The sequence below is a fragment of the Telopea speciosissima genome, chromosome 4, assembly GCF_018873765.1.
Source record: "Telopea speciosissima isolate NSW1024214 ecotype Mountain lineage chromosome 4, Tspe_v1, whole genome shotgun sequence".
NCBI lineage: Eukaryota > Viridiplantae > Streptophyta > Magnoliopsida > Proteales > Proteaceae > Telopea > Telopea speciosissima.
Genome location: NC_057919.1, coordinates 32,974,539 through 33,001,296, shown reverse-complemented (window position 1 = coordinate 33,001,296; position 26,758 = coordinate 32,974,539). Strand labels below are relative to the sequence as shown.

At 39.8% G+C, this 26,758-nt stretch overlaps 2 long non-coding RNA genes across 2 annotated transcripts; one reads left to right on the top strand and one right to left on the bottom strand.

The window, feature by feature from the left end:
- Nucleotides 1-1,460: 1,460 nt before the first annotated feature.
- LOC122659822 lies at nucleotides 1,461-13,503 on the bottom strand. The gene is made up of 3 exons (XR_006332558.1): nucleotides 13,257-13,503; nucleotides 11,010-11,019; nucleotides 1,461-1,471 (listed from the first exon to the last, which is right to left on the bottom strand). It is a non-coding gene; the product is annotated as an uncharacterized LOC122659822 (long non-coding RNA).
- Nucleotides 1,547-26,306, top strand: LOC122659821. The gene is made up of 3 exons (XR_006332557.1): nucleotides 1,547-1,557; nucleotides 3,365-3,375; nucleotides 26,205-26,306. It is a non-coding gene; the product is annotated as an uncharacterized LOC122659821 (long non-coding RNA).
- Nucleotides 26,307-26,758: the final 452 nt, after the last annotated feature.

The window sequence follows — 26,758 nt, the reverse complement described above, 5'->3', positions numbered from 1 at the left end:
CTTAATGAGATAGCCCCGTTGGTGAGGACCTACATACCCTTAAGAAGGCAAACGCCAACTCCTTCCAACTGTACAGCTCACCACCAAATGTACAGCCTAAGGAAGGTACCATCCCTTGATTCTAGGGCCCTTAGACTTAATCCTAGTTCTGGGTTAAACTAATGATGACCCTCATCACCTTGAATGTTTTAGATAAATCATTTTTAGACCCAAACATCAATTTTCATGATTGATTTGATGATGAGAACCCAATTCCATACATACATATTAAATCCCAACATAAATACCAAATTCTGCTACTTTGCAGATTGACCTTCTCTCAGTTAAAATGACATAACTCCACCACCCGAATCCATTTGTCTTGGTTCCAATTTTGTTAGAAACTAGACTTATAGGGCTGCATTTTGTTAGAAGACACCATTACCTAATTATGTCTCTAAGTTAGTTAAAAGTTCATTTCAAGTTGCTGTCAAAATCGGATCCTGCTGTTTTGACAGATTGACCTTTGTATAATAAAAATAACATAACTTCATAATCCAATCTTAATTTTCTTTGATTCCAATTTTTCTAGAAACTAGATTCATAGAGCTTCATTTCTGCAAATGAATTCTCTGGGCGATGCACCCAAACGCCCAGTGTAAAGCCTAGAGTTGCTAAAGCATGTGTTTTTCATTCTGGGACTTTGGGAACCAGTTCCTTAGTATGTAACCACCTCATACATGTGCCTTGGGATTTTAGGAACCATTCCCTACCTTTGGAATCATGTGGACCCCACCTAGATAGCTAGAATGAAGGAGAATTAGCTTAAAAATGTATTTTGAGCTTGGGACAGCAGGGCCAAATAGGCCTTAGTGAAGCCTAGCCTATAAATAGGAGGGCCCAGCCCTAATTTCATTTTCCCTACTGTTCCTAGCATTAGAGAGGAAAAAGAGAAAGAAAGACAGAGAGCGAGAAGGAAGGAGAAGAAGAAGGAGAAGGAAGAGAAGGAAGAGGAAAGAAGAAGGGATCGTGAGCTTGGAGCTTGGGATTGAATTCTCCACAACTTAGGTATCTGGGTTTGAACAGTCCTCTCAGCCTATTTCACTTCTGTATTTTGTGTTTTACCTCTGAAACTTGATCTCTGTGGCCTTGTCTCTGTGTGTTTGCTTAGGATTTAGCATGTAGAAGCTTTGTATAGCCATGGATCATCCATGCATGTTCTATAATTCATGTTTTGTTCATTATCTAGGCTAAATATAAATCGGTTAGACCATTATTTTATCTTTCAGTCATGTTAGATAGATGTTTCATACTCAATATGTATGTATACCATGTAAATGGTGAGCTAGAGACTTGGATCCTTACATGCATGCTAAATTTAGGATGTAATAGCTTAGGGTAGCTACTGTAATAGGTATTATGATCTGTTCCCATATGAATTATAGCAATCCGAGTAGTTGCATGCTTAATTTCAGCCATGCTTGATTGATCTCTATGATGTCTGAACCTAAACCAACACCTAAATGGTTAACCAAACCTTGAATCCTTTAATTCCATCCCATTCAGTTTTATTCAAGTGTTACAACCCCTTGAGATCATCCCTGATCGATTTGGGGCCAACCTAGCACCCAAAATCAGATTTAGAGCCTGAAAACCTGTGTTCTACAGGCACTGGGCGATTGACCCAAATGCCCAGTGCAAGGCCCAGTGATGCTGTTTTGGCTAGAATTGAAATCAGCCTTTTGGGACCATCACTCTTAAGCCTAGAACAGTGTGTACAACCCATAAATAACCTAAATACCCTACCCCCACTGCCCTTGCTGTCATCCACACTTTTGGTGTATAAGTGGGCCCCATAGAGCTAGGTACACACACCCAGACTGAGCCAAACATGAGCTGAAACCTTTGGCCCTATTTTGCATGCTTGGTGGGGCTGTGATTAAGTTAATCTTTCCCTAAAATTTATTAGAACATGGGTTCTGTATCTATGGGTGTTGCCCTGGGAATTTGACCTAAAGGCCCAGTGCAAGTCCCAGGGAATTATAACTTAATGTTTAAGTACTCAAATCTGAATCCAATCAAACCTAGACCAACCCTAGGACATTAACCTATTCTAAACCATGTTTGATATATTTTAATGGCCCGGTTAACATAGGTTATAACCTCGAGCACGTGACGTAGTGTTAGATACCGACGAGGACCGAGCCGACAGAAGAGCGAGCAAGAGCACTACAAGGTAAGTGGAATTACACCATGAGTGTGGGTGTAACATGACCGATGGGTCATGACAACAACAACAACAATATTTATTATCTTTAATTACTTTAAATTGCTTTATATTCTTATTTAAATTTTGAATCTTGTCTGATGGACATTGGAAGTGGATGATAATGCTTATATGTGAAAATGCTAGATTAGATGCCCTAACCGGCTTGGAAATGAGGTCTATGGTAGCCCGTAGAATGGGATACGATTGACACCACCCGACTCATACTATGTCATATAGAATGCATATGACTAGGAAATCATCACCCGTGCTACGAACCCTTGCCAACAGGGGTTTAGGTGTTGGATACCACAAAAGTGTGAGGCCAATGTCCTGAAAGGCATTGCTCGGTCAGTTGACCCATCATGATCATTAGGACGTGGTGGTAGTACAGAAATGTGTGAGGCCAATGTCTCAAGGAGACATTGCTCGGTCAGTAGGCCCACCAGTCAATAGGGCTAGTGGTAGCACAGTGGTAACCTAGAGGGCTGGTCGGGCTGACCTTGGGAAGGGATGCTGGAGCCGACTGGTTTTCTTAGACAACTCAATGGGTATATCGCGGGAAGGGGTTAAAAGCCTGCACCAGGGATACATGTATTGGGGATTGTAGTAGCACTTTTACCTGCCTTAGTTTTGCATGCTAGGTGGCTTAGTTTTGCATGCTAGGTGGCTTAATAATAATAAAGAACCTCATTTCATAAAGGATTCATTTGGTTGTGTTTGCATGTGCATGCATGGTTATGTTTCATTCAGGGGCTCGGTGGAGCTCACACTCTTGTATATTTCTTTTTAAATAATATTGCAGGTGGACTTATCGATAGCTGGGAGACTCATTTCGCTGACGAGGATGATGGTAATTATGACCTTTTGGGTTTGGACCTCGAGGGAGGTTATCCCTCTTGTGCGGATGACTAGGGTGGCACTTGAGGACAACCCTTAAGGGATGGGCAGCATACTAATCTAACCTTTTGGGGACTCTCTTTGGGTAGATAGGATATACTAACCCCCCCCTTTATCTTGTATAGCTTGCTTGGGCACTTGATGTGTAGCCCTCTTTTGTATTTTATAAAGCTATTGGTTAGAAAAGTATTGACTGCATAATCAATTGGTGAAATAGAGCAATAAACAATGTACTATTTATTTTGAATGATTAATGATAAGCTTTAGCTTCCGCAACACTCTGTATCTCTTTTATCGATTGTTATGGGTGTGTGTGTTTGTGAGTTATATTAACTGCTTTGGGGATTGACGGATGTCGTAGGGTATCCGGGTCACTTGCCTAAATCCTCCCAAGGGGTGGTTTGGGGCATGACAGACCGATCCGATCCGATCCTTGACCAATCCAATTGAATATTTTTTCAAAGTTTTTAAGTTTTTTTTTTAGTTTTTTATATTATCTAGACCGATACCGACCGATACCAACCAATTTTGACCGATCCGATCCAGATAATATCGGCCGATCTGATCTCGAGATCACAACACCCACCAACTCTGGCCGATACACGACCCAATCCATAAAAAAATGATTTTCGGGGGTTTTTTGACTGATCTTGACCGATTTGGACCGATCCAATCCCGATCCGGAAAGGTTTCGGCCATGATCGATTTCGAGTCTGATTCCTAGATTTTGAACCTTGTCTGGATCTCACTAAAACCCTAGGAGGGGTTTGTGAACCCTATGATGGTAGGTGAATCATCCTGTATGGGAGGAGAAAAACTTTGTCCTATTCTTAGAATTGAACTACCAAAGGGATTTCTTATTCTTGAAATATTTTAAATTGATGCAACCAAACAATTTAAATTTCTTGACCAAAAACTTTTTTATGGTGACTTATTGTAAGAAATCAATCTAAAATTTAAACAGAAATCCAAACAAAGAGAGTTTAAAAAAAGCATTCTATAATTTACTGTTATTTACATTAATTAGATGTTTCCTCCCCCCCCCCCCCCCCCTTGATGGATTCAAGCCTACCCTTGCATATATTATTCAGGCCTTCTGAAGGCATGAGCAGTAATGGGTTTGAGCAGAGGATCCTTTTGCCCTTCCCCTTAAAAACAAGATTGAAAGCAAACAAGGTAAAATTCCTTTTCCATCAGCTGTGGGAACATCATGACTTTCTAAAGTCTCCTTTATTAATATTTAATTGCACCCGAAATATTGCTACCAAGACAATTTGTCAATCTTGAGCCAAACATAGGCTGCTAGACTCTCTCTCACACTTGGTGTGCTCCACGGAATGTGTTTTCAAGTGGAAAACTTTTGGGTCTTATTTTTTCCGAAATAGATGGGTAAAGTTTCCTAGTATAGAAACTATTTAACATATGATAAAGCAGGCTAATTTAAACCATCAACTGTAGAATACAAACCAACAAGATTTCAGAGACACCTTATCAACAACGAATGAAAGTATATGATCGAGGAAGTTCCAAATAAAGAGAAGATATATTTTTGTACATGACCGTGCACGTTGTGTATGATTGTGCTTTCAACTACTAAATGAGTATGATCGTAAATAATATACGATTCCTCATCCTCATCTGACGGTTACTGATATGATCGTGCATCGTGCATCGTGCATCGTGTATGAAACCTTTTGCCAAAAAATAATAAGAAGATATCTTATCAAATGTGACAAAGATAGTGACTTACAATAATTGAGTCAAGTTCCCCAGCTACTTTATTTGCCAAGGTTGTCCATATTGCTAGTGGGTGATGCCGGGGCGGGTGGTGGCTAGTCATATCACATGTTATAAGGCATGGCAATGGTCAAAGTTTTAGACTGGAGTATGCAAAACATGTAAGATATACTATAGCTTATGTATATCTTAGTCTGTTTGTTAGATAGCCCCACCTACAAAATTTGGTGGAGGGTAATAACTAACTATATGACCCACCCATTTGTAGGGCTTTTGTCCTTCAAACCCTTCAAACATAAATTCAACTTTTCCAATTTGCATGATTCAAACACTATAGTGATCGATCATGTGGATAGCTTTGAATTGTCAAATTTTTTCTGAATGATAAAATAGGGTGGACAACATTTTTACAGAATTTAAGTCTTAATTGAACTGCCAGATGGCATTTCATAGTCAAAATGAAAGTATTCCTACTGGATGGATTCTAGAGTGTAGGAAAAGTAAGTCAAGAATTACAGATTATGTGTATGATCTAACACTTACATATGCAACCGAACTCCTAAATCCAACATTAATTTGATGTCATGTTTCTATACCAAAATAAGTTGTTGGTGCGAAGGTTACAGTGAAAAATAATAAAAATAAAATTTTAAAGAAAAAGGTTTTATACATGGCTGTGCATGATGCATGATCGTGTTTACAATTACTGGATAGACATGATTGTGTATAATACACGGCCTCTCATTCCTATCTAACGGTTGTGCACCATGCATGGTCCCTTTTGCCCTTTTTTTTTGTACATTGGACAGAAAAAATGTTAGAATAAATTCTATTTTTTCTGAAAGACCACATGCAATTGATAAGGACTGGCTGAGTAGTGAGCATTTGCTAAGATGGGTCCAACAAAACAGAGACTAATCCGTTTCCCAACCTTTCCCCTTACTTTTTTTCTTTTTCTTTTTCTTATATATCTGTTAGCGATTAAGCCCACCTTCTCTGACTTTATTGGGATTTTTTACTTTTCTTCTTTCCGATCTTATATTCTTATTCATTTGCTATTAAAAGGCTCTATTTGTTTCCTTAGAAAATTCACTTCAACAAATTTTAGATCTAAAATTTCAAATGTTGAAAAGTGTTCCAATGTGTGTTTTTTTATGAAAAAAAACATTAGAAAATTTTTCATCATGAAAATTTTATATTTACGAAGCAAAATTTGTCGCGTAAAATTTTACACCAAAACAAACGGTTTTTACAAGGAGAATTGCCAAGGAGTAAGGCCTCCAATCCATTCGGAGAATGGATTGCTATTTGATGCATAACTAGACCACAATGACTATATAGGAAACCCACCACCACCACCAAAGACATGGGCCTTTTTTTTTTTTTTTTTTTTTTTGGATGATAAAAAACCTCTATTAATTAAAAATAATAGGAATAGTACCAGATAGTTCTGAGGATAATAAACTCCTAAGTTTAGCATAATAAGAGAGATTATGGGCTGGCTGGATATGGAACCTCGGTTGTTTAAGAACAGCCACAAAAGAGAACAGAGTTAAATTAGATTTTACATCAAACAAAAAATGAAAAAGTGTCCATGGCCAAGGGTGTTCATCCGGATCCGATAACCACTATGAAATCTCCAACGAATCAGTCCAAATTTCTAATATTCGGCATCCCACAAGGAGTGCTTCTTTGATTCCTTATAAGAAAGAGTCCCCAGAGTTCTGTTTCCTGCGCTGTTCCTGCAGGGCCAAAGTTCTTTGAGGCTGCAATAAAAGTATTATTAGAAATTATAATTGAACCCCAACCTCCACTCTTTGTTCCTGAATCACAGATACCCTCAGAAATGAATATTGCAACTTCTTTTGAGTCCAAGTTCAAGAAAAAATAAGAGGGTAAGGGTTGGATTTGTGTAGAGTAGGGGGTGAATGGGAGGGAGAAATCGGATCATGGATTGAAAGATCCTTTTCCCATTGAAGGATAATTTGCAGAATTGCAAAAGGTTTCAAACTGTCTTTTAGGAAAACAGCTTTATTCTTGTTCAACCAGATGAAGTACATGGTTATAGCCATGGAACAAAGGATTCTATTTCCATCAGATTTAGAAAGACTAGGATCTGAAATGAGTTTGACTATAGCATCAACCTAATCATTCCCTTGAAGGAATTCAGTTCGCAGACCAAGAGAACCTGCTGCCCAAATCCTTTTAGAGCATGGACAAGAAAAGAAAAGATGCCAACTTAGTCCACATTCTTAGAAAAGTTATGGGCCATTGATTTGGATCATTAGTCCACATTCTTTGGAGTGAACCATGAATTGACTTTGCAATAAGATCATTTCTTATTGCCACATGACAGATTTGGATGAATGTGGATGGCTGCTGGTCAAGTTTCAGCCCCAAAACAAGCAGTGGAAGTGCTTATGGAGGAGGAGAGATGACGTCCAGCTGTGGCCTAAGAGGATGGTGTTCCTCGTGGGAGTGGCTCTCATAATGGTGGTTATCATGGTGGTGCTCAAGCTCCTCAGACCGGTGGTTCTCAGGCAGCGAGGGGAGGAGGTGCTCGTCGAGGTGCTGGATCCCGTGGTGGTGCTCAGGCAGTTCTGGGTGGTGCTCCGCCAGTTCTGGTCCCTCATGGTGGAAATGCCCCACGTGGTGAAGTTTCTATTTTGGAAATATTTCCCTCAAAATTCCTTCCGGTCTAGAGACCGTTACAGACTGAGGAAAATAATAAAGATCGTGTTCCAGGCGAAGATGGATTCTACTAGTGCCTTGGTAATCCAAGGACTTTTAAAAAATGCAAAGATTGCAATGCCAAGAAGGTGAAGAACAAATCAAATTACTTACTTTAACATGACATATTTGTTGAAGTCATTACAACTTGACAAATCCGAAACTGATGAGGCTTACAACTTGGTATTTACACTACCACTGCCTTACGACCAAATTACTAACAATATAGAAACGAATTTGTTGAAGTCTTCACAACTCTCCTAGCCACGAACTGTTGAAGCTTGCAACTTGATGATAATGAATGTCTTTTGAAGCAAGCCAAAAGATATATAGATGGATGAAAATCTGCATTACACTACTCCTAAAAAAGATAAAGACTTGTTTGATTGATTTGTTGGATCCCCTCCTTTGATTTGAATTTCTCTATTTATAGACATCCTTGACAGTTTTGGTGGTTTCTATAGCTATCACAACTCCCACTTATTTGAAATTAGGTTTAACCACCCTGGTGACTGTTTACCGGTCATTGCCAATCTATCAATCGTTGACCCTTTTTTGTCACTAATCATATTCGGTCACTGACTAACAACTCACTATTGATTGAAATAGATTTCGGTCTATTTTTATTGACCGAAATAGACCGAAAAATAGGGTATAAACAGGAAGGTTTGGAAAATCCTCTTCATGTTGTTTTGGAGAGAGATCATGCATCAAATCTGCCCAATGGAGATTGCGATCTCAGGAATATGACAACTGAATTCCCTCTCGGGTAGGAAATTTCCCATGTTGCTCTCAATCACGTGGAGGATGTGGGTAATTCTAAATCTTCAAATATCCAAAATTCAAATCTTGAATCTTCTAAGGATCTGGGGCGGTTTAATCTGGTTGTGCATCTGGGTGACCCGACTCTTTTGTTCTGGATGGTAATTTGAGTGGATCTGGGGCAGGTGAGAATCTGGGTGTGTGTGGTGATGAGGAGGACGGCTTAGATTCGAAAGCTGGCTCGTTGGTGGGCAGGGACCAGAGGTGCGACCAGGCTATGGATGATCCGTTGGTGTCTGGTGATGAGGACTTGGTCTTTCCTTGGTGATTCAGATGAGGTGAATGATTTTAGAGGGCATGGTGGGGGTAGGGCTATGGCTGCCCCTAGCCGTGGTGGTAGAGGTGCAGTGTCGCGTGGTGGTTTGGCTATGGCCGTTGAGTATGCGCATACGGTTAGAACCCAAAGTTCGTACTATGAAATTCAAGCTATTGATGCTCCGGCAAGGGGTATTCCTAATGCAAAGGAAGGTGGGGAGGCCATGCCTAAGAAATCTAAGAACAAAGGTCAGTATAAAAGGACTGACAAAGCTACCTCTTCTAGGTGTTGATGAAGATTCTCTTCTGAAACATCAGGGGGTTAAGAAGGTTGTTGGTAGAAGGGCCTTAAGTAAATTGTTGAAGCATTCTTCTCCGGATTTGGTCTGTTTGGCGGAGCCGAAGATTAATGTGGGTAAATTCCCCTCTCTGTGCAGTAGATGTTATTGCTAATCCTAGAAGTGCAGGTTGTCCTAATCTATGGATCATTTGGAAAGCTCATTTTCAATGCCCCTCAGTTTTTTCCTCTTCTGATCAACAACTCTCTGTTGAGTTGGATAGGTTGGGGCAGAGGGTTCTCATTTCTTTTATCCATGCAAATTGCTTTCCGGCCAATTAGAGGGAGCTTTGGTTAGATCTTGTGAACCTCACTTCTGTTCCAATTCCTTCGTGTGTGGTGGGGGACTTTAATGCAACTTTGTTTTCTAATGAAAAGAGAGGCCCAAGTCGCTTTAATCAGGGGTCGGCGGCTGAGTTCCAAGCCATGATTGACTATTGTTCTTTTATCAAAGCTCCATCTCAGGGTAATTTTTTGTTTTGGTCGAACAATAAGAGGAGGGGTAATGTTGCAGCGGTCCTGGATAGAGGGTTCTACTCTCAAAGATAGCTAGCGTTATTCCAAGATTGTGCCCAGAGGATGTTGCCTCGGATTGCTTTGGATGTTTCCCCTATTTTGATTTTTTCTGAGTGTAATCCTTGCCCTCTGAATTTCCCGTTTAGATCTCACAAGTTCTGGTCAGAGCATGAAGATTTTTTGAGGGTGGTGTCTGAGTACTGGTATGGAGCTGTTGTTGGAAATCCCATGCTTGGCTTTTGCAAAAATCTTAAAGGGCTCAAGCAAGCTCTTCTTTCCTGATCCAGGTTTGTTTTTCCTAATATTATCCTCGCTCTTGATGCTGTTGAAGCAAAGTTGAAGGAAGTGCAGGCGAGCATTGAGGTTCATGGCATGACCGACAGTCTTTTTAATCAAGAAGTTGATGCAAACACGGCGTTGATTAAAGCCACGGAGCTGCATGAGAAATTATGGGCGGAGAAGTCGAGAATTCGGTGGCTTAAAGAAGGGGACAGAAATTCAAAGTTTTTCCACCTTTCGACCCAAATCTGTAGAGAAAAAAGTCTCATTCGGTCTCTAAAAAAGGAGAATGGTGAGGTAGTTTCTAACCAGGCTGCTATTGTTGATTATGTGGTAGTTTTTATGAGTCTTTTCATAAAAAAAAATCCCCTCATTGCTCACTATGATCTCCTTCATTATATACCATGTGAGGTCGATGATGTGGATAATGTGTTTGGAGATGGTTCCCTCTTCGGAGGAAATAAAAAATGTGGCATGGCACCTTGACCCGGATAGCTCCCCAGGTCCAGATGGTTTTCTAGGGACCTTTTTAGGAAGTGTTGGGAGGTGGTGGCTGATGATTTTTGTGCTGCTATAAAATTCTTTTTCTCTTCTAGCAGGATGCCAAAGGGTGTCAATAATTGCTTTATTACTCTGATTCCAAAAATTGAAGGGGCTCAATCCTTGGTTAAGTTGAGGCCTATTTGTATGGGTAACTTTCTCAATAAAACGATCTCTAAAGTCATGGCCATGAGACTGGCGGTGAAACTCCCCAAGTTGGTGTCTGAAGAACAAGGAGCTTTTCAAAAGGAGAAGATTACTTCTGATAATATCATCTTGGCTTCGGAGTTGGTGAACCTTGTTTTCTACTACTAAAGAGGTGGAATGGATATTAAAGTGGACATCTAGAAGGCGTATGACATCTTGTCTTGGGATTTTTTGTTTGGTGTTCTCAGAAAAATGGGGTTCCCTGAGGTTTGGGTGGGGTGGATCCATCAGCTTCTTCTTTCCTCTAGAATCTCTATTTTATTGAATGGTGGTCCGATTGGCATCTTTGGAGTCGAAAAGGATCTTCGTTAGGGTGACCCTATTTCTCCTATGCTCTTTATTTTGGCGGAAGAAGTGCTTTGTAGAGGGCTACAATCTTTATTATCTTCCAAAAAGATAAAGGCTCTTCCGGGTCCAAGAGGGGTGCTCACTCCTACCCACCTTTTATTTGCTGGTCATATTTTATGAATGCTTCTAGTATTCATAACCTGAAGGCTTTCCTTGTAAAGTACAGGGAGTTTTTGGAGCAGAGGGTGAACTTGGAAAAAAACAAGTTGTTCTTTGGTAAAGTCCCTATTCAAAGGCGTAATAGGATTTCCAATGATCTTGGCATCCCTATTTTTTCGCTGTCTACAAGGTACTTGGGTGTGGAAATTTCAAAGGTCGTGTCAAGCGTGAGCATATTTTACCTCTTATGGACAAGATCAAGGCGCGGCTATCGGGTTGGAAAAGAATATTACTTTCTATGGTTGGGCATGTGTAGCTTGTCAAATCAGTGATTTCAAGTATCCCAGTTCATAATTTCTCCATCTATTGGTGGCCTGAATCTTTAGTGAAGACCCTTGGGAGGTGGATGTGGAATTTTATTTGGGCAGGGGATGCAGACTCCATGAAAAAAATTATGGTTAAATGGGAATTGGTGTGTAAACCCAAATCGGAGGGAGGCTTGAAAATTCAACGTATGAGAGATGTGAATAAGGCCCTTCTTTGCAAGCTTGTTTGGAAAATTAAGCATGGGCAATCAAGCTTAGGCCGTTTCATAAAAGCTAGATTCTTGAATAATGACGGATCGTTAAAGATCTGCTATAAATCCTCTTCTGTCTAGCCTAGGGTTAAAAGGCTTTGGGATGTGGTATCTAGTAATGAGAGATGGGTAGTGGAGCATCAATTAGTCGAAAAAGGATATGTATGCTTATCTATAGAGACCCTGATCTATTAATATAAAACCGCCCTTGGCAATCATTTCAGCAGTTGCCAGCCACTGGCCAAACCATAGACCGTCGAAGACTTCCATTGTCTATACAACCTCCAGCGACCCTTAGGTGTGGGTACTAAGGCCGGAGACACAAGGACGAACACTAGTGACCCTACAGTACAAAAACCATTCTCAATTATAGTGTAGCCTTTGTTCGGCGGCGTTGGCTCCCAGTGATGACCGCTGCCGGCAAAACCACCCGAAGATCTTGATCTTGGGTCCAAATGTCGAAGTTCCTTACTCCAGCGACCCACAAAGACATTGTTTTTTAGATTCTCGATTTGAAATGTTTTTTGTTATTTATTTTATTTTTAAGGCCATCAATACAACAACATGATCTCCATTTTTTTTTTTTTTAACAAAATTTGAGGCCAGAAAATTTAACTAGAATGAACAAAACATCCAAAGTTGGCTCTGATACCACATGATAACATTCAATCATTCATTGCGGCGGAATCAACTAGAGGATGATCACCTACCTCTATCTAGATTGTCGCCTCCAGACGCTGCTATCCAACTCTGATGATCCATACATGGATCTTCTTTCTCCAATCATCTCTATTCAAAGCCAAACTTGTTATTAATCCTAAGTACGTCCTTCCTCACAACTTTTCCTAGAGCTATTTAAGGCTTGATCCTGCCTTTTTTTAGTTCCTCCAATTTGAATCATTTCACCCTTCTTTATTGGACCATTCAAAGGCCTCCGTCGCACTTGTCCGTACAACCTCAAACAATTTTCTCAACTTATCATGCAATGGAGCTACTCCTCAATTAGCTCTAATTTGTTCATTCATTAATTTATCTTTCTAGTTTTACCACTCATCCATCTCAACATCCTCAATTCAGCTACACTCAGTTTGTTTATATGTTGTTTCTTCATTGTCCAACATTTAGCTCCACCGTCACTGCATCTGTTGCACATGACCGACTGCTGAGTGTATGCGAGACATAAATCCCTAACTCCATGTCATGTCATGTTGACATGGTTCTCTGACATTACATGAATTGTCTGGCTAACATATGCTAATGCAAAACCAAGTCCGAATTAGGATTGCATGGAAAGATCCTGATCCAAATCATTTCATGCTACAGTTAATACTTCCCACACTGCTGAATGTCTGTAGAAGATCTAGAAAAAAATAGAAACATGAAAAGTTAACATTCTTTTGCACTCAAGAAACCAAAATCACTATAGAAAATTATAGCAGCAATAAGCTCATTTTATGCAATAGCTGACTTACATCTCCAAATAGAGGATAGATAGACAATACCACAAGTTAATCCTCTTCTCCTCAAGTAACTCAAGTTACAACTCAAGCGAAACACTTTTCTAACATTTCATGTTGCTAGAGTTTCTCTCATCAAGCAACCATTGAAATGAAAATGTGAACAACCGAAGAGTCGAAGATGATATAATCCCATATTAAACTCACCTCCCTATGCCTAGAATTTTCTGCATTTTCAGCATCATTCTATTCCTTGGTCAGTTTCATGATCTCATCTAGGAATTTCTGCTCAAGACCTTCAAATGCTTGTGGCAAAGTGGTGTCCTCGTACCCAATTTCCATATCTTCCTCATGGTCTTGGCTTCTAGGATCCTTGTTGGATTGTTTCTCTAAACCTAGTTTAGCATCTGATCTCTCACCCTGGTAATAAGATCTAGACGGATCACCTCCTTGACCTACATAACATGTGTGGTCCACTTAAGAACAAAAGGTCCAAGAGATTCAAGAAATATCAATGTTATCGCAAAATTTGACTTTTATCAAAATATAAAATGAAAAAGTTAGTGGAAATCAAGTCATGTTTTCCTCGTGATTATAGGATAGTTTCCATGGCAAATAACATTTCACTAATTTAGGAAAAAAAGAATGATAGTTCTTACAGTAAAATGCCTACTTAATGCCAATGTACAAGAGCCTATAGGCTAATAGGGAGTTGTCATGGTGTCAATGCCTTCCTACAGGCTTTTTGTTTTATTAACCATTCTTTGCTTCTTTTCTTTTGATTTCAACAATAAACTCATTACCCAAAAAAAATGGACCATGGTTGCGGGGGCATAGAACATAATTTGTCATTCCCTGCCTCACAGCAACCAAGATTTACTGGCTGCTACATCTCACTTCCTAACCATTTCTTCTTCCTTGAACTACAGATTGAGCTGCAAAAAATGTTCCTGGTTGTCAGTCATAAGTCATAACAACCTTCCTCTCTTGCACCTACCATTATTACATGCAATCCTACACTTACCATCTTTACATGCAATCCCATGCAATCCTATCTTACCATTATATACCTTTCTATTATTGTATGTAATCTCTCTCAATCCCATTATTTTTTCAATCACATCTCTCTCTATATGGTAAAGGTGATTGAGTTTCCAATCTTGTGGATTCCTCTCACCTCTCCTATATATATGTACAACTATTGTAATCTCAAAGCTTAAGGCAATAATATCAAATTCACAATCCAATATGGTATCATGAGCACCTAAGCTCCAAAGAGCAAAATTCGATCCTCCCTCCCTCCCCAACGAATTTCTTTGGCCATGGCCTCTCCTCCCTCCTCTCCATCTCATAAGCCCTCCCTGAGTCAAATCCTATCTCATAAGTTAACACCTAAAAATTATGTCTATTGGAAGACTCAAATAGTTCCATACCTCAAAGGCCAAAGGCTCTATGGCCATGTTGATGGCTCTAACCCATGCCCTACTGATGCAACCAAAGTTGATGCCTGGCATAAAAAGGGTGCCTCAATCATGAGTATTATCATCTCCTCCCTCTCCGATGATGCAATGCCTTTCGCCGTTGGGCGTGACACAAGCAAATAAATATGGGATGCCCTTCATGCAGCCTTCGATTTTGCCTCTACCACACGCATGCTCTCCCTCAATGTGGCCCTCCAGAACCTTGTACAAAAACCCAAGGAGAATATCACTCAATTTCTCCATCGGACCAAGGCCCTTTTTGATGAGCTCAGTGCAGCAGGAAAACCCCTCCCCACATCCTGAGTTCGAATCTGTGGTCTCTGCAGTGATGGATCGCAGAGAACCAATCTCCTACACTGAACTTAATGGGCTGCTCCTTAGCCGTGAGTATCTGATTGCATCTCGCCAAGCCGTGCCCGATCCGACTACTACTGCTACTGCCAACATTGCATCTCAACAGTCTTGTGGCCCTCCCTCTCACCCTTACGGCCGTGGCTCTTCCACTGGTCGTGGTCGTGGTAGGGGAGGCCGTGGTGCTCCAAATGGCCCTAGTGGTTTTGGGCGTTCTAATGCTTATGCTCACAGTCCTTGTACAATCTGTGGTCGGACCAACCACCAAGCCCCAACGTGCTATTATCACAACAAACAACTTGGCCAACCCACCCAACCTGCGTTTCCCTCTACCAATCCATCATATACACAACCTTCCACCTATCTAACTGCGAATCAACCACCATTGCTGCCCAATCCACCCATGCAATACCCTCACCAACCGAATCAGCCCCATTACCCTCCACCGAATCAGCCCCATTACACCCAACCCCCACTACCACCTACACCATCCACCCTTCACCATTGGCTTCTCGATACTGGCGTTACACATCATGCAATGCCTGATCTGCAATCTTTGTCCTCTTATGCTCCGTACAATGGTAAGAACAGTCTTATGGTTGGTGATGGTTATTATGTCCCTATTTCACATGTTGGGTCTTCTTCTCTCCCTTCCCCCTCTCGTCCTTTAGTTCTTTTTAATATATTGCATGTTCCATCTCTCACCATTTCTTTCTTTCTGTCAATAAATTTGCTTCTGACAATAACGTGTTCTTTATATTTCATGCCTCTCATTTCCATGTGAAGGATCCGACTTCCAATCAAAATTTTCTTACGAGGCCTAGTCACAATGGTCTCTACTACCTGCCGTCGATCCAGCCATCTTCTCCATCAACCCACCTTGCACATCTCACATCTTATGATCATTGGCATCAACGGCTTGGCCATCCCAATGATTGTTCTCTTCGACTCATGCTTCGTGACATCAAGCCTCCTTCATTGCCTCACTTGTGCTCCGCCTGCCAGATTGGCAAATCTTGCCGTTTAAGTCTTTGTGAAACCAATAATCATAGCAATTTTCCTCTTGATTTGATATTTAGTGACATTTGGGGACCAGCCCCTACTGTTTCCTCTCTTGGACATCGCTATTTTATTATTTTTATAGATGATTTTACAAGGTTTATTTGGTTTTATCCATTAAAAGTTAAATCTAATGCATTTACCACTTTCAAGCAATTTCAAGCAATTCCAAGCCCTTGTTGAAAAGCAATTTTTTAGAAAAATAAAAAATGTCCAAACCGATTGGGGAGGGGAGTACCGCTCCCTCACCTCCTAGTTTGCCACTCTTGGCATCCATCATCGTATATCATGCCCTCATACCCATGAACAACAGGGCACTGTCGAAAGACATAATCACCACATTGCTGAAACTGGGCTCACTCTCTTGGCCCATAGTTCTGTCCCACAGGCTTATTGGGATTATGCCTTTGAAACGGCAGTGTACCTCATCAATCGGATGCCCTCTCCTACCATTGGCAATGTTTTTCCTTTTCAACTAGTCACAAATTATGCACCTGATTACAATTTTCTTAAAGTTTTTGGGTGTCTTTGTTTTCCCTTTCTTAGACCCTACAACAGTCATAAAATGGATCCAAGGTCTCCTCCTTCTTCTTAGGGTATAGTTACCATCACCATGGTTACCATTGTATGCATCTTGAGTCTAGGCGAATTTACATAGCTCGCCATGTTAGGTTTGATGAATCGTACTTTCCTTTTTGGGAAGCAGCCAACACACCGCCCCCCTCCCCATATTCACCCCCATCTTGGCTTTCCCTACCCCTCACCATTTATCCAGACCCACCCCCTCCCACACCCACGCCACCACCTCCTCTTACCCCTCCCCCCCCATCCAACGTGGACTCCACATCTCCCTTACCTAGGCCGTCCCCCACACCATCTTCAACCCCTCCAACCACCCCCCACTCCGTACACGCCTTCTAAGTGATCTTTATGATGACCCCTCCACTGCCTTACATACCCTTATTTCCCCTTCCCCAACCACATCACCTCACCCAATAGATGCCACTTGTTACACTCAGGCTGCTAAGGACCCTGGGTGAAGATTGGCCATGTCTGAAGAATTTGCAGCCCTATTACGGAATAGCACTTGGTCTTTAGTACCTCATCCTACTAATGTCAATGTGGTTGATTGTAAATGGGTGTACAGGATTAAGCGGAAAGCAGATGGCACGATCAAGCATTATAAGGCCCGCCTTATTGCTAAAGGGTTTCACTAGCAGCAAGGCCTTGATTATGATGAAACTTTTTGCCTGGTTATAAAGCCCACGACAATTTGGACTGTACTCACCATGGCCATATCCAATGGTTGGGCCGTTAGTCAGCTTGATGTTCAAAATGCCTTCCTATGTGGCATTCTTAATGAAGAAGTATACATGACCCAGCCTCAAGGTTTTGAAGATCCCAATCGGCCTAGCCATGTCTGTAAATTGCACAAGTCCTTATATGGGCTCAAACAGGCCCCCCCGGCTTGGTTTAGCCATCTCTCACAATTTTTACTTGGGACTGATTTTCGGGCATCACAGACTGATCCATCTTTGTTCATATATAAACAGGGCCACATGGTAACTTATGTTCTGGTCTATGTAGATGACATATTAGTTATAGGGAACCAGCCTACCCACATCACTACTTTACTCCAACAGCTTGCTTCGGAGTTCTCCATCAAGGATCTTGGTCGCTTGAATTTCTTTCTGGGTATTGAGGCCACATATCAGCCAGATGGGGTTATTCTGTCTCAAAGTTGTTACATTATCGATCTCCTACACCGAGCTGGCATAACTGATTGCAAACCAGTTCTCACACCGATGGCCACCACCATTAAAGCCTCCTCTGCAGGGGGTGTTGCACTCTCAGATGCAACTTAGTACAGGTCTATCGTTGGTGCACTTCAGTATATTACCCTCACACATCCTGATGTAGCCTTCTCAGTGAACTGGGTGTGCCAGTTTATGCACAACCCAACTAAAGACCATTGGTCCATGGTGAAAAGGATTCTACAGTATCTTAAGCACACTATTAAATATAGTCTACGCATCACAAAATCCTCTTCTCAGGATCTTCAGGCATTCACTAATGCTGACTGGGTGGGTGATGGTGATGATCGGAAATCTACTGTGGATATGCAATCTATATGGGCCCGAATTTGATCTCTTAGGCTTCGAAGAAACAGAAGACAGTTGCCCGATCCTCCACTGAATCAGAATATAAGGCTCTTGCCGATGCCTGTGCCAAGTTGACCTGGCTCCAGTCTCTGTTTGGCGAGCTCGGTCTGTCCACGACCTAGGCCCCAGTGTTATGGTGCAACAACATTGGGGCCACTTATCTCTCCGCCAATCCGATCTTTCATGCCCGCACCAAGCACATAGAGATCGACTTCCATTTTGTGCGTGATAAGGTTGTCAAAAAGGAACTCCAAGTCCAATTTATTTCCACAAAAGACCAGATTGGGGACATTATGACCAAAGGGCTCGGTATGACACGGTTTTCTTTCCTTCAGGACAAGCTAAAGATTAGATCTCTCAAATCTTCATCTTGAGGGGGTGTATCAGTCATAACAACTTTCCTCTCTTGCACCTACCATTATTACATGCAATCCTACACTTACTATCTTTACATGCAATCCCATGCAATCCTATCTTACCATTATTTACCTTTCTATTATTGTATGTAATCTCTCTCAATCCCATTATTCTTTCAATCACATCTCTCTCTATATGGTAAAGGTGATTGAGTTTCCAATCTTGTGGATTCCTCTCACCTCTCCTATATATATGTACAACTATTGTAATCTCAAAGCTTAAGGCATTAATATCAAATTCACAATCCAATACTGGTTAAGAAAAATTTGACTACAACAGGTTAGGTTAATAATCATGATCATTGTCAATTTTAACCCTTGCCTCGTTCACATTTCATCGCAACACTAAAATTTCAATATGACATTTGCATCATTAGCATTCAGTCACATCATAAGACCTCGATTTTCTTAGTCTTCATCATGAATTCGTGATAATACATGTTAAAAACACAAGAAGGGTCAAGGGGAAGGTGGCAAGTAATTTCATGATTTCATCGAACACTTGGGAGGTGCATTTTCAAGGAAATCAGGCCAGGAAGGGAGGGGATAAATGGGAGCATCAGTGTGAACATAAGGAAGGTATCTGATAGAGATTAAGGTACAGGTTGATAGCGTAGGATATGAAAATCAGAGGTAAAATTGAATTTCAGAGGAGGAAAGCTGGAGATTAGCCACAGATTCATGACTGGGTAGTTATGAATGTTTTAGGTAGATTATTTTCTAAAGCTTTGGATCGCAATTTGACAGAGGATTCATTGGTTGGTAGGATCGTAGAGACCTAATTGAGGTATCTCAACTGCATTGAGGATGATACCATCATTTTTGGTGAAGGAGGATTGGTGGATTACTAGACAAATTTGAAAATCTGTTCACCTAATTAATTGATGTATCTCAACTACAATGCAACTTAACATTCTCCAGCTCACACAACAGAGAAGTGGACTGTCAAAGTGCCATGATGAAAATTTCTGCACTTAATTGCCTTCACTGTATACATTAGATGACATTGAATTTGATGTTTTTGGTTCATCTATCTCTATCCCACTGCCATTGTCCCTCTGTTTTCGAAGACATATAATTATGCTCTTCTTCGATCAGAAGGTAAAGCGTCCGGACGTCCAGGAAAATGGTTCATTGTAGAGTATGTTGTGCTGCAATATTCTCTGTGCAGCCATGTGATGCATCTGTGCAAAAACATATGCATTGACCCCAGAATCGCCATAATGCCCAATTGATTGCCTCATTTTTGAATGCTTCACCAGCAGAAATTGATAAGCAAACCTACCAAACACAACGGCCAGAAAATCAAAACCCCAGTTTAGTATGGTACATATATAATGTAAAAATATTTTACACCAAACAAATATGATTGAAAGAATAAAATAAACATTAATTAACCATCCGGCCTCGAAAAGAAATACTGATAACATGGAAACGTATGATGGAAGCACAACATCTGCTTTGCACACACATCTTCTGGTACTATCCCTCAAGGACAGATTATCCACTAACGAGTGGTGAAGTACGAAGTTTTAATTTTAAGATTGTTCATATCAGTTGTGATTTCGAAGGCCATATATTCTGTAGTGGCTGTGATGTCCTGAGAAGCACTAGTTTGAAGAACCGAGACGCTTCTGGCGGAACATACCTCAATCTTACCCATATACCTATAAAGGACTATGATAAGACCATTAATGAATGGGCACAAACCTTTATCACATTGAGAAGAATGAGAGGTGAGTAATTTTAACTCAACAGGGCCAGTAGGGCGCTGGATCTGAAAGATACGAGGGAGAATGGTGATTGGAATGTAATTAAAAAGAAAATTAGTGCCTAAGATGAAATCACCATGCATAGAAGGAAAGCAAGTGATCTTGGGAATAAGAAATTCTTTGCTTCCTAAGATAATAGGGACATTTAGAGCTTTATACTCTAAAGTAGTGGAGGGTCCAGAGATGCCACTAACAAAGATGGGAGCATCCATCTTTTGCCAGTAATGGCCAGGTATTGCATTGTGTTTGTAACTACAGCCAGTGGTGCCTGTATCCATAAGGATATCAAGGGTATATGGCTTGAATCCAGGAAAAGAAAAATGTCCTTGGACATAAGTATCATTTTTTGGACTTTGATTAGTCGCAAAAATTATATCAGAACCATCAGAAATGTAATGGTGGAAGATAGTTACGACACCAACTGAATCAGTGTCTCTATCAGAAGGAGGGTAATCCTGATTTTGAGGTCCTTTAAAAAACCGTGGAGGAATATAGGCAGGAAAATAATTAGGCAAAGGGGGCCTAGGGTTTGAGGAGTATGAAGGGTAAGTAGCTACTGAGGTTCGAGATGATGTTGAACCTTGGCTAGACGTGGAATGTCTATTAGCCGATAGCATGCTAGGAGCAGGTGTTCGTCTTTTAAAGTAAAGATTGTTACCTGAAGATTGGAGTTCAAACGTTGGTGTTTGCACTTCTCTAATATTTTGAGGGGTATCCAAAATATCAGTAATTAACCATTCACTAGGTAACTTAATGTCATGCCAGTTAAGCACTCGAGGTTGTGTTTGCACTTCTCTAATATTTTGAGGGGTATCCAAAATATCAGTAATTAACCATTCACTAGGTAACTTAATGTCATGCCAGTTTGATAAAGGTTTGTGCCCATTCATTAATGGCCTTATCATAGTCCTTTATAGGTATATGGGTAAGATCGAGGTATGTTCCGCCAGATGCTAACCCATACTTGTGAAGGTCATCTTTGCGGGTATAGAAACCCTCTGTTTCTGTGGAAAAAACAGTGTCGTGACCAAAAGATTCGTGTTGGCCTATCTGAGGTTGGAAATCCTCATCAGTATCCAGATGGTCATCTGTGTCCATCTTACGCTTGGAACTTTCACCGACAGTGGGGGTACTGTGGGGAAGGGCTTCTAATTCTGAGTCTGTGGAAGAGTCAGAAGAGGAAGATGATTCTTTGTGAATCACATCTTCGTCATCAGAAAAGAGAACAAAGTTATGTGCTACAAAACTCTGTTGGTTGTCAACATAGAATTGTTGCATCATACCCAAGAGTCGGTCTTGGTCCTTTGGGTCCGTAGTAGTTTTATAACGGTCCTTCCAATGGTCCATAATTTCTTTGAGGTAAAGAAAATTATCATCTGAAACTAGGTTTTCAGTAAGGGTGCTAATACATAAGAACATCGCCCGGGGAGGGAGGTCAGGAGGTGTGATCGGTCGATCATCAACAAGATCAGATAGAAGAGTGATAGTATCATCTAATTTTTTTGAGAGTTTTTCTTGATTATCTAAAGACATATCAATTAAATAATTTAAAGCACCACTAATATCGTTTGGTAATGTGTGTGTGCCATGTAGATATGGAAGAGATGGATCACCATAACAAGGGGGAGGGTAAGTCATAATAGTGATTGTTAATAAAAAAGATACTTTTCGGGGGCTAAACCCGTTCTATAGTATCGTGGGGACAAGGGTCCAAACACTCTCGGTTCTTCAAACCAATGCTTCTCAAGACATCACCGCCACTACAGAATATATGGCCTTGGAAATCACAATTGATATGAACAATCTTAAAATTAAAACTTCGTACTTTACCACTCGTTAGCGGATAATCCGTCCTTGAGGGATAGTACCAGAAGATGTGTATGCAGAGCAGGTGTTGTTGATTCGAAAAGGATCCGTTTTCACACTCAGAGGGGGTAATCCTCAGTGATCTACCAATTTGCAGGTAGTCTTCTGCTGTGAGATATGTAGTTGCCGCTAACGATAAGGTCTAAATCAGGAAAAGAACATAATAAAAAGAAAATTCATATAACCATGAATACCTTGAAGTACAAGCAGTCGGAGATGAGTTCTCCTCTTTCACTCTGCTGTAGACCGGAGAATATAAACGACGATCAGGGGCAGATCTTCGGTGGTATTCAATGTTCATTAGCAAATTCTATTACTCTGGGTTAGAGTAAGATTACAAATGATCAAGAGCGTACTAAAGCTCTGATACCAAAATTAAAAGCAACTTCTTAAAGAGATAGACAAAATTAAACAAAATTAAAAGCAACTTCTTAAAGAGATAGACAAAATTAAAAGCAACTTCTTAAAGAGATAGAAAGACTAGAAAGACAAGGGAGAAGATAAGGGAGAGGGGAGCGGGGAAGAGAGATCTATCGGTCTTTTAAAGTAAAGATTGTTATCTGAAGATTGGAGTTCAAACGTTTGTGTTTGCACTTCTCTAATATTTTGAGGGGTATCCAAAATATCACACTACAACAAACTGGGTTTTTAGAGACGGAAAAATACTGTCCCAAAAATGTATTTTCCGTCGCTAAAACCATCTTGGGACAAAACAAATATCCGTCCCTATCCCGTCGCTATAAGAGGCATCGCATATGCTAGCGACGGCAATAAATATCCGTCTCTATATTACCTTATTAGCGACAGTAATCTTTCCATCGCTAAATAAAACTCAATTGGGACGGATTGTTTCTGTCTCCAATATAATGATTTTAGAGACGGAAATCTACTGTCCCTAAATATATTTTCTATTGGGACGGTAAGTTTCTGTCGCGTAAAAGTTTTTAGAGACGAATACGATCCGTCTCTACCCTTGTATGTGGGGACGGTTTTGCCGTCTCAAAAAATAACAATTTAGGAACAATTATTATCGCTCAGTATTCTTGTACTTTTTAGAGACGGAACATTTCTATCTCTATATTACATTATGGGACAATTCCCTCCGTCACTAAGGTTATATGTTGGGACAATAATACAATTTTAGGGATGGATATTTTCTGTCGTTAAAACTTAGAGACGGTTTTTCTCTGTCTCTAAAGATCCATGATTGGGACAATTATTTACTGTCTCTATGTTGATTACAGGTACAAAATCTATTTACCTTTTGGTAGGGACAAAAATATCCATCCCTAAAACACACTTTTATATATATTGTACATTAATATTTATCTATTTAAGAAAGATAAATAGAAATAAAATTAAATAAAAATACACAAAATTAATATTAACATAAACTATTCTGAACAAAAGATGATTCTATCCAATTTTTATATTTACATCCCAAAAAGTGTAGCATTTTGTCCAACTATATATTGTTCTTCTCTACCCCATCCCACCCTACTAGCTTCTTTCATTCTACCAAAAAAAACTTGTTTCTTTCCTTCTACCAAAACAAACTGGGTTCTTCTTTCCTTTTACCAAAACAAACCGGCTTCTTTCCTTCTACAAAGACAAACTGACTTCTTTCCTTGACATTCAGTAGCAATATGAACCTGAACAAGTTATATGGGATAAACATTAGTACAATATACTATAAATATTTGGGACTTAAGTAATTATAATTAAATACTCTTAAGTAAATAAATAAAATGCACACACCTTAAGCTTTGGATCAACATGATCGCATGATTACTACAACTGTGATGGACCATCTCCATGATTTGAAGCCTAAAAAAATAAAATTCTATCAAGATTTTATTTATAAATTGATTCTATTAAAGATTTCATAAGATGTAGAGAATCAGTATGAAAACACAAACCTCTGTGGACTGCATGCTTGCTGAAGTGTTTCCTCTCACAAATTGCATTAACTCATTAAAATCGGACCGCATCGAAGAGATTTCTTCACCTTGTTTTGCAAGCCTCTCTTTCAAATCTCTCACCTCACTCCGCAACTCGGCATTTTCCTGCATAAAGGCAGCAATGTTTTTATTTGATGTCCCTTTTGGACGAATTACAACTCCAGCTAAGCGCTCTCGACCATGTATATCATCTCCCATTTCATCGCTGAAGATCTCCTCATGCACTGCCATATCCCTTTGTTCTTCCTCAGGTTTCTCCTTGAGTTTGTCTGACATCCGTTTCTGTAAATCATATTAAGTAATAAAAAGTGAATGAGACATAAATGAGAGAATCATTTGAGAGGTAACATAAGCAATTTTCTAGCTTGTATTTCAGAAAGCAACCATGAGAAATTTATCCCTAAGAAATTTTTTGTTAGCAATCAAGACTAAATCTCACAAGTTCAATACAATACATTAACTAGATCCGTCCATGATAAATTCCTCATTCAAATTCAGTGTCACAAGGGCCCCTAATGGCAAATTGCCATTCAAATATATTTTTCTGAACATATTAAATCAAAATCAGCTGATTTTCGATAAAGAAGAGAAATAACTTCATTCATGAATTGGACTGCCACCACTAAAATTGCATGTAGACCAAGATATGAATGGAAAGTGCTGCGTTCTTGATCTCCCCATGCTTTTGTGGAAAACAAAATATAATTTCTTCAATTGTCTCAAAGAAAAAATAGCATACAATTACCAATACATCTCAAGCATGCATACAAAATTCATTATGGAAGCGACAAGACCTAGTTGATGGTGATAACTGAAAATAAAAGGGAAAATTACTTGGACACCCCCTATACTATAGCCATTTTGCTTAGACTCCCCAAAGTTTGAAACAATTACTTGAACACCCCGGTAAATAATAAGGTGCGAAACCATGAAGGGAGAGGAAAAAGGGAAAGAAAGGAAGAGAGAAAGAGAGAAAGCAAGGGAGATAGAGCAGTAATTCAGGCATTAATAGACTCTATAGGGGGTTTAGAATCATCCATTATAGCAAAGCAAAGTAGGTTTAGCATCAAGCATAGATCAGAATAAGGTCAAACCACAAGGCAGACCAAGAAAATAGCAGATAGATCCCATTCGCAGATTGTAAACAGACATGACCATATCTGTGACCATAAACAGCAACAATAACCAGCCAGAGGTAGCAGCTATATTGAAAATCAACTTAGAGTCAACACAAGCCATAACCAGAAGCTGCAGGGTAGAAGAACAAACCACACAAATCACAGATTGAAGCAGAAAATACCCAAATCACAAAGAAGTAAGGCTGTGAAATTGCATGGGGCAAGAGTTGTCTTATTGGCCTGAAATTTTGGTTGAGTATCTTTATGAGGAGAACGAATCTCCATTTTGCTCAGGTAAATCTAGAGGTTCCCTTATCAATGTGATAGTCTAGGTTTGCTCTGTGTTATGACTTTTGAAACCTATAGTAACAATATAGAAAGTTGTGTGTTTTGACAATACGAATATACCATAATGCTTCAAATAGAGTGGTGGCAGGGTAGGATTTGTGAAACCAACCCCATATAGTTGGGTTAAGGCTCGATGGATTCCATCATGCTACTCCCTATAACAGCCTTGTGATCCAAGTAAACATGTGGAATAGGCTCCATTCATTCATTTTTTTAAGCTTATTTTGAGGTCCATTCTACTAATTCAAGAAACATTCCATTCTACTAATTTAAAAAACAATTCATGTATGGACAGAGCTAGACACTCTTTTTTATGCTGCTGTGTGTCTTTTGCCTATAAGCTAGCTCAACATAGTCCTACTTGAATGTTACTTTTTATCTTAAATTTGTTATCAATTGTATCCCTTAACTTACTGTACTAACTTACATTCCTAATACACATTGGAACCAGCAATCTTGTTTGGGATTACTTCTATACGACAGCAGGTGTGAGCTTTGGGACATACAATCTTGCCATAGTCTCACGCTTCAGAAATCTTTGATGCAGATTGGAACTCTCCTTACATTCCAGTTGAACCATTAGATGGAGCCAAGGTTTATTCAAGTCAACTAACCCTTGAGGAGTCCATCTAAGCTAGCAACGAGAGAATTTTTACAGCAAATGGCTGCAAATGTGTTTCCAGCCATAGAGGTTTTAAGATAGGCATCGAATAGAGCATCATAAACTGACTAACTATATGTAATTTTGTTATCTCTACTATTATCCCATCTACTAATAAAATCAAAGCCTTAAAAAAGTTACTTTTAAGGTTAAGATTTTTCAAGTACGGGAGACAAAAAAAAGGCAATGTAGACCCATAAATGGAGGATTTATTATCTAAATGCCCGTATCCAAAGTTCAAAGCAACTATATTAGGCAATATAGACCCATAAATGGAGGATTTATTATCTAAATGCTCGTATCCAAAGTTCAAAGCAACTATATTATCAAGCATCTATTTCAAATTCCACATGTTATTCCAAATTCCACAACCCATATCAAATTTCAAAATTCAAGCACCATATATCAAAATATGTCAACTTCAATGACACATTCAAAGTAAACAAGATATTCAAATTAAGTAGGGCAAGGATATTTCTTAAACTTCTCTTTGTATCTCGATACAACCCGGTAG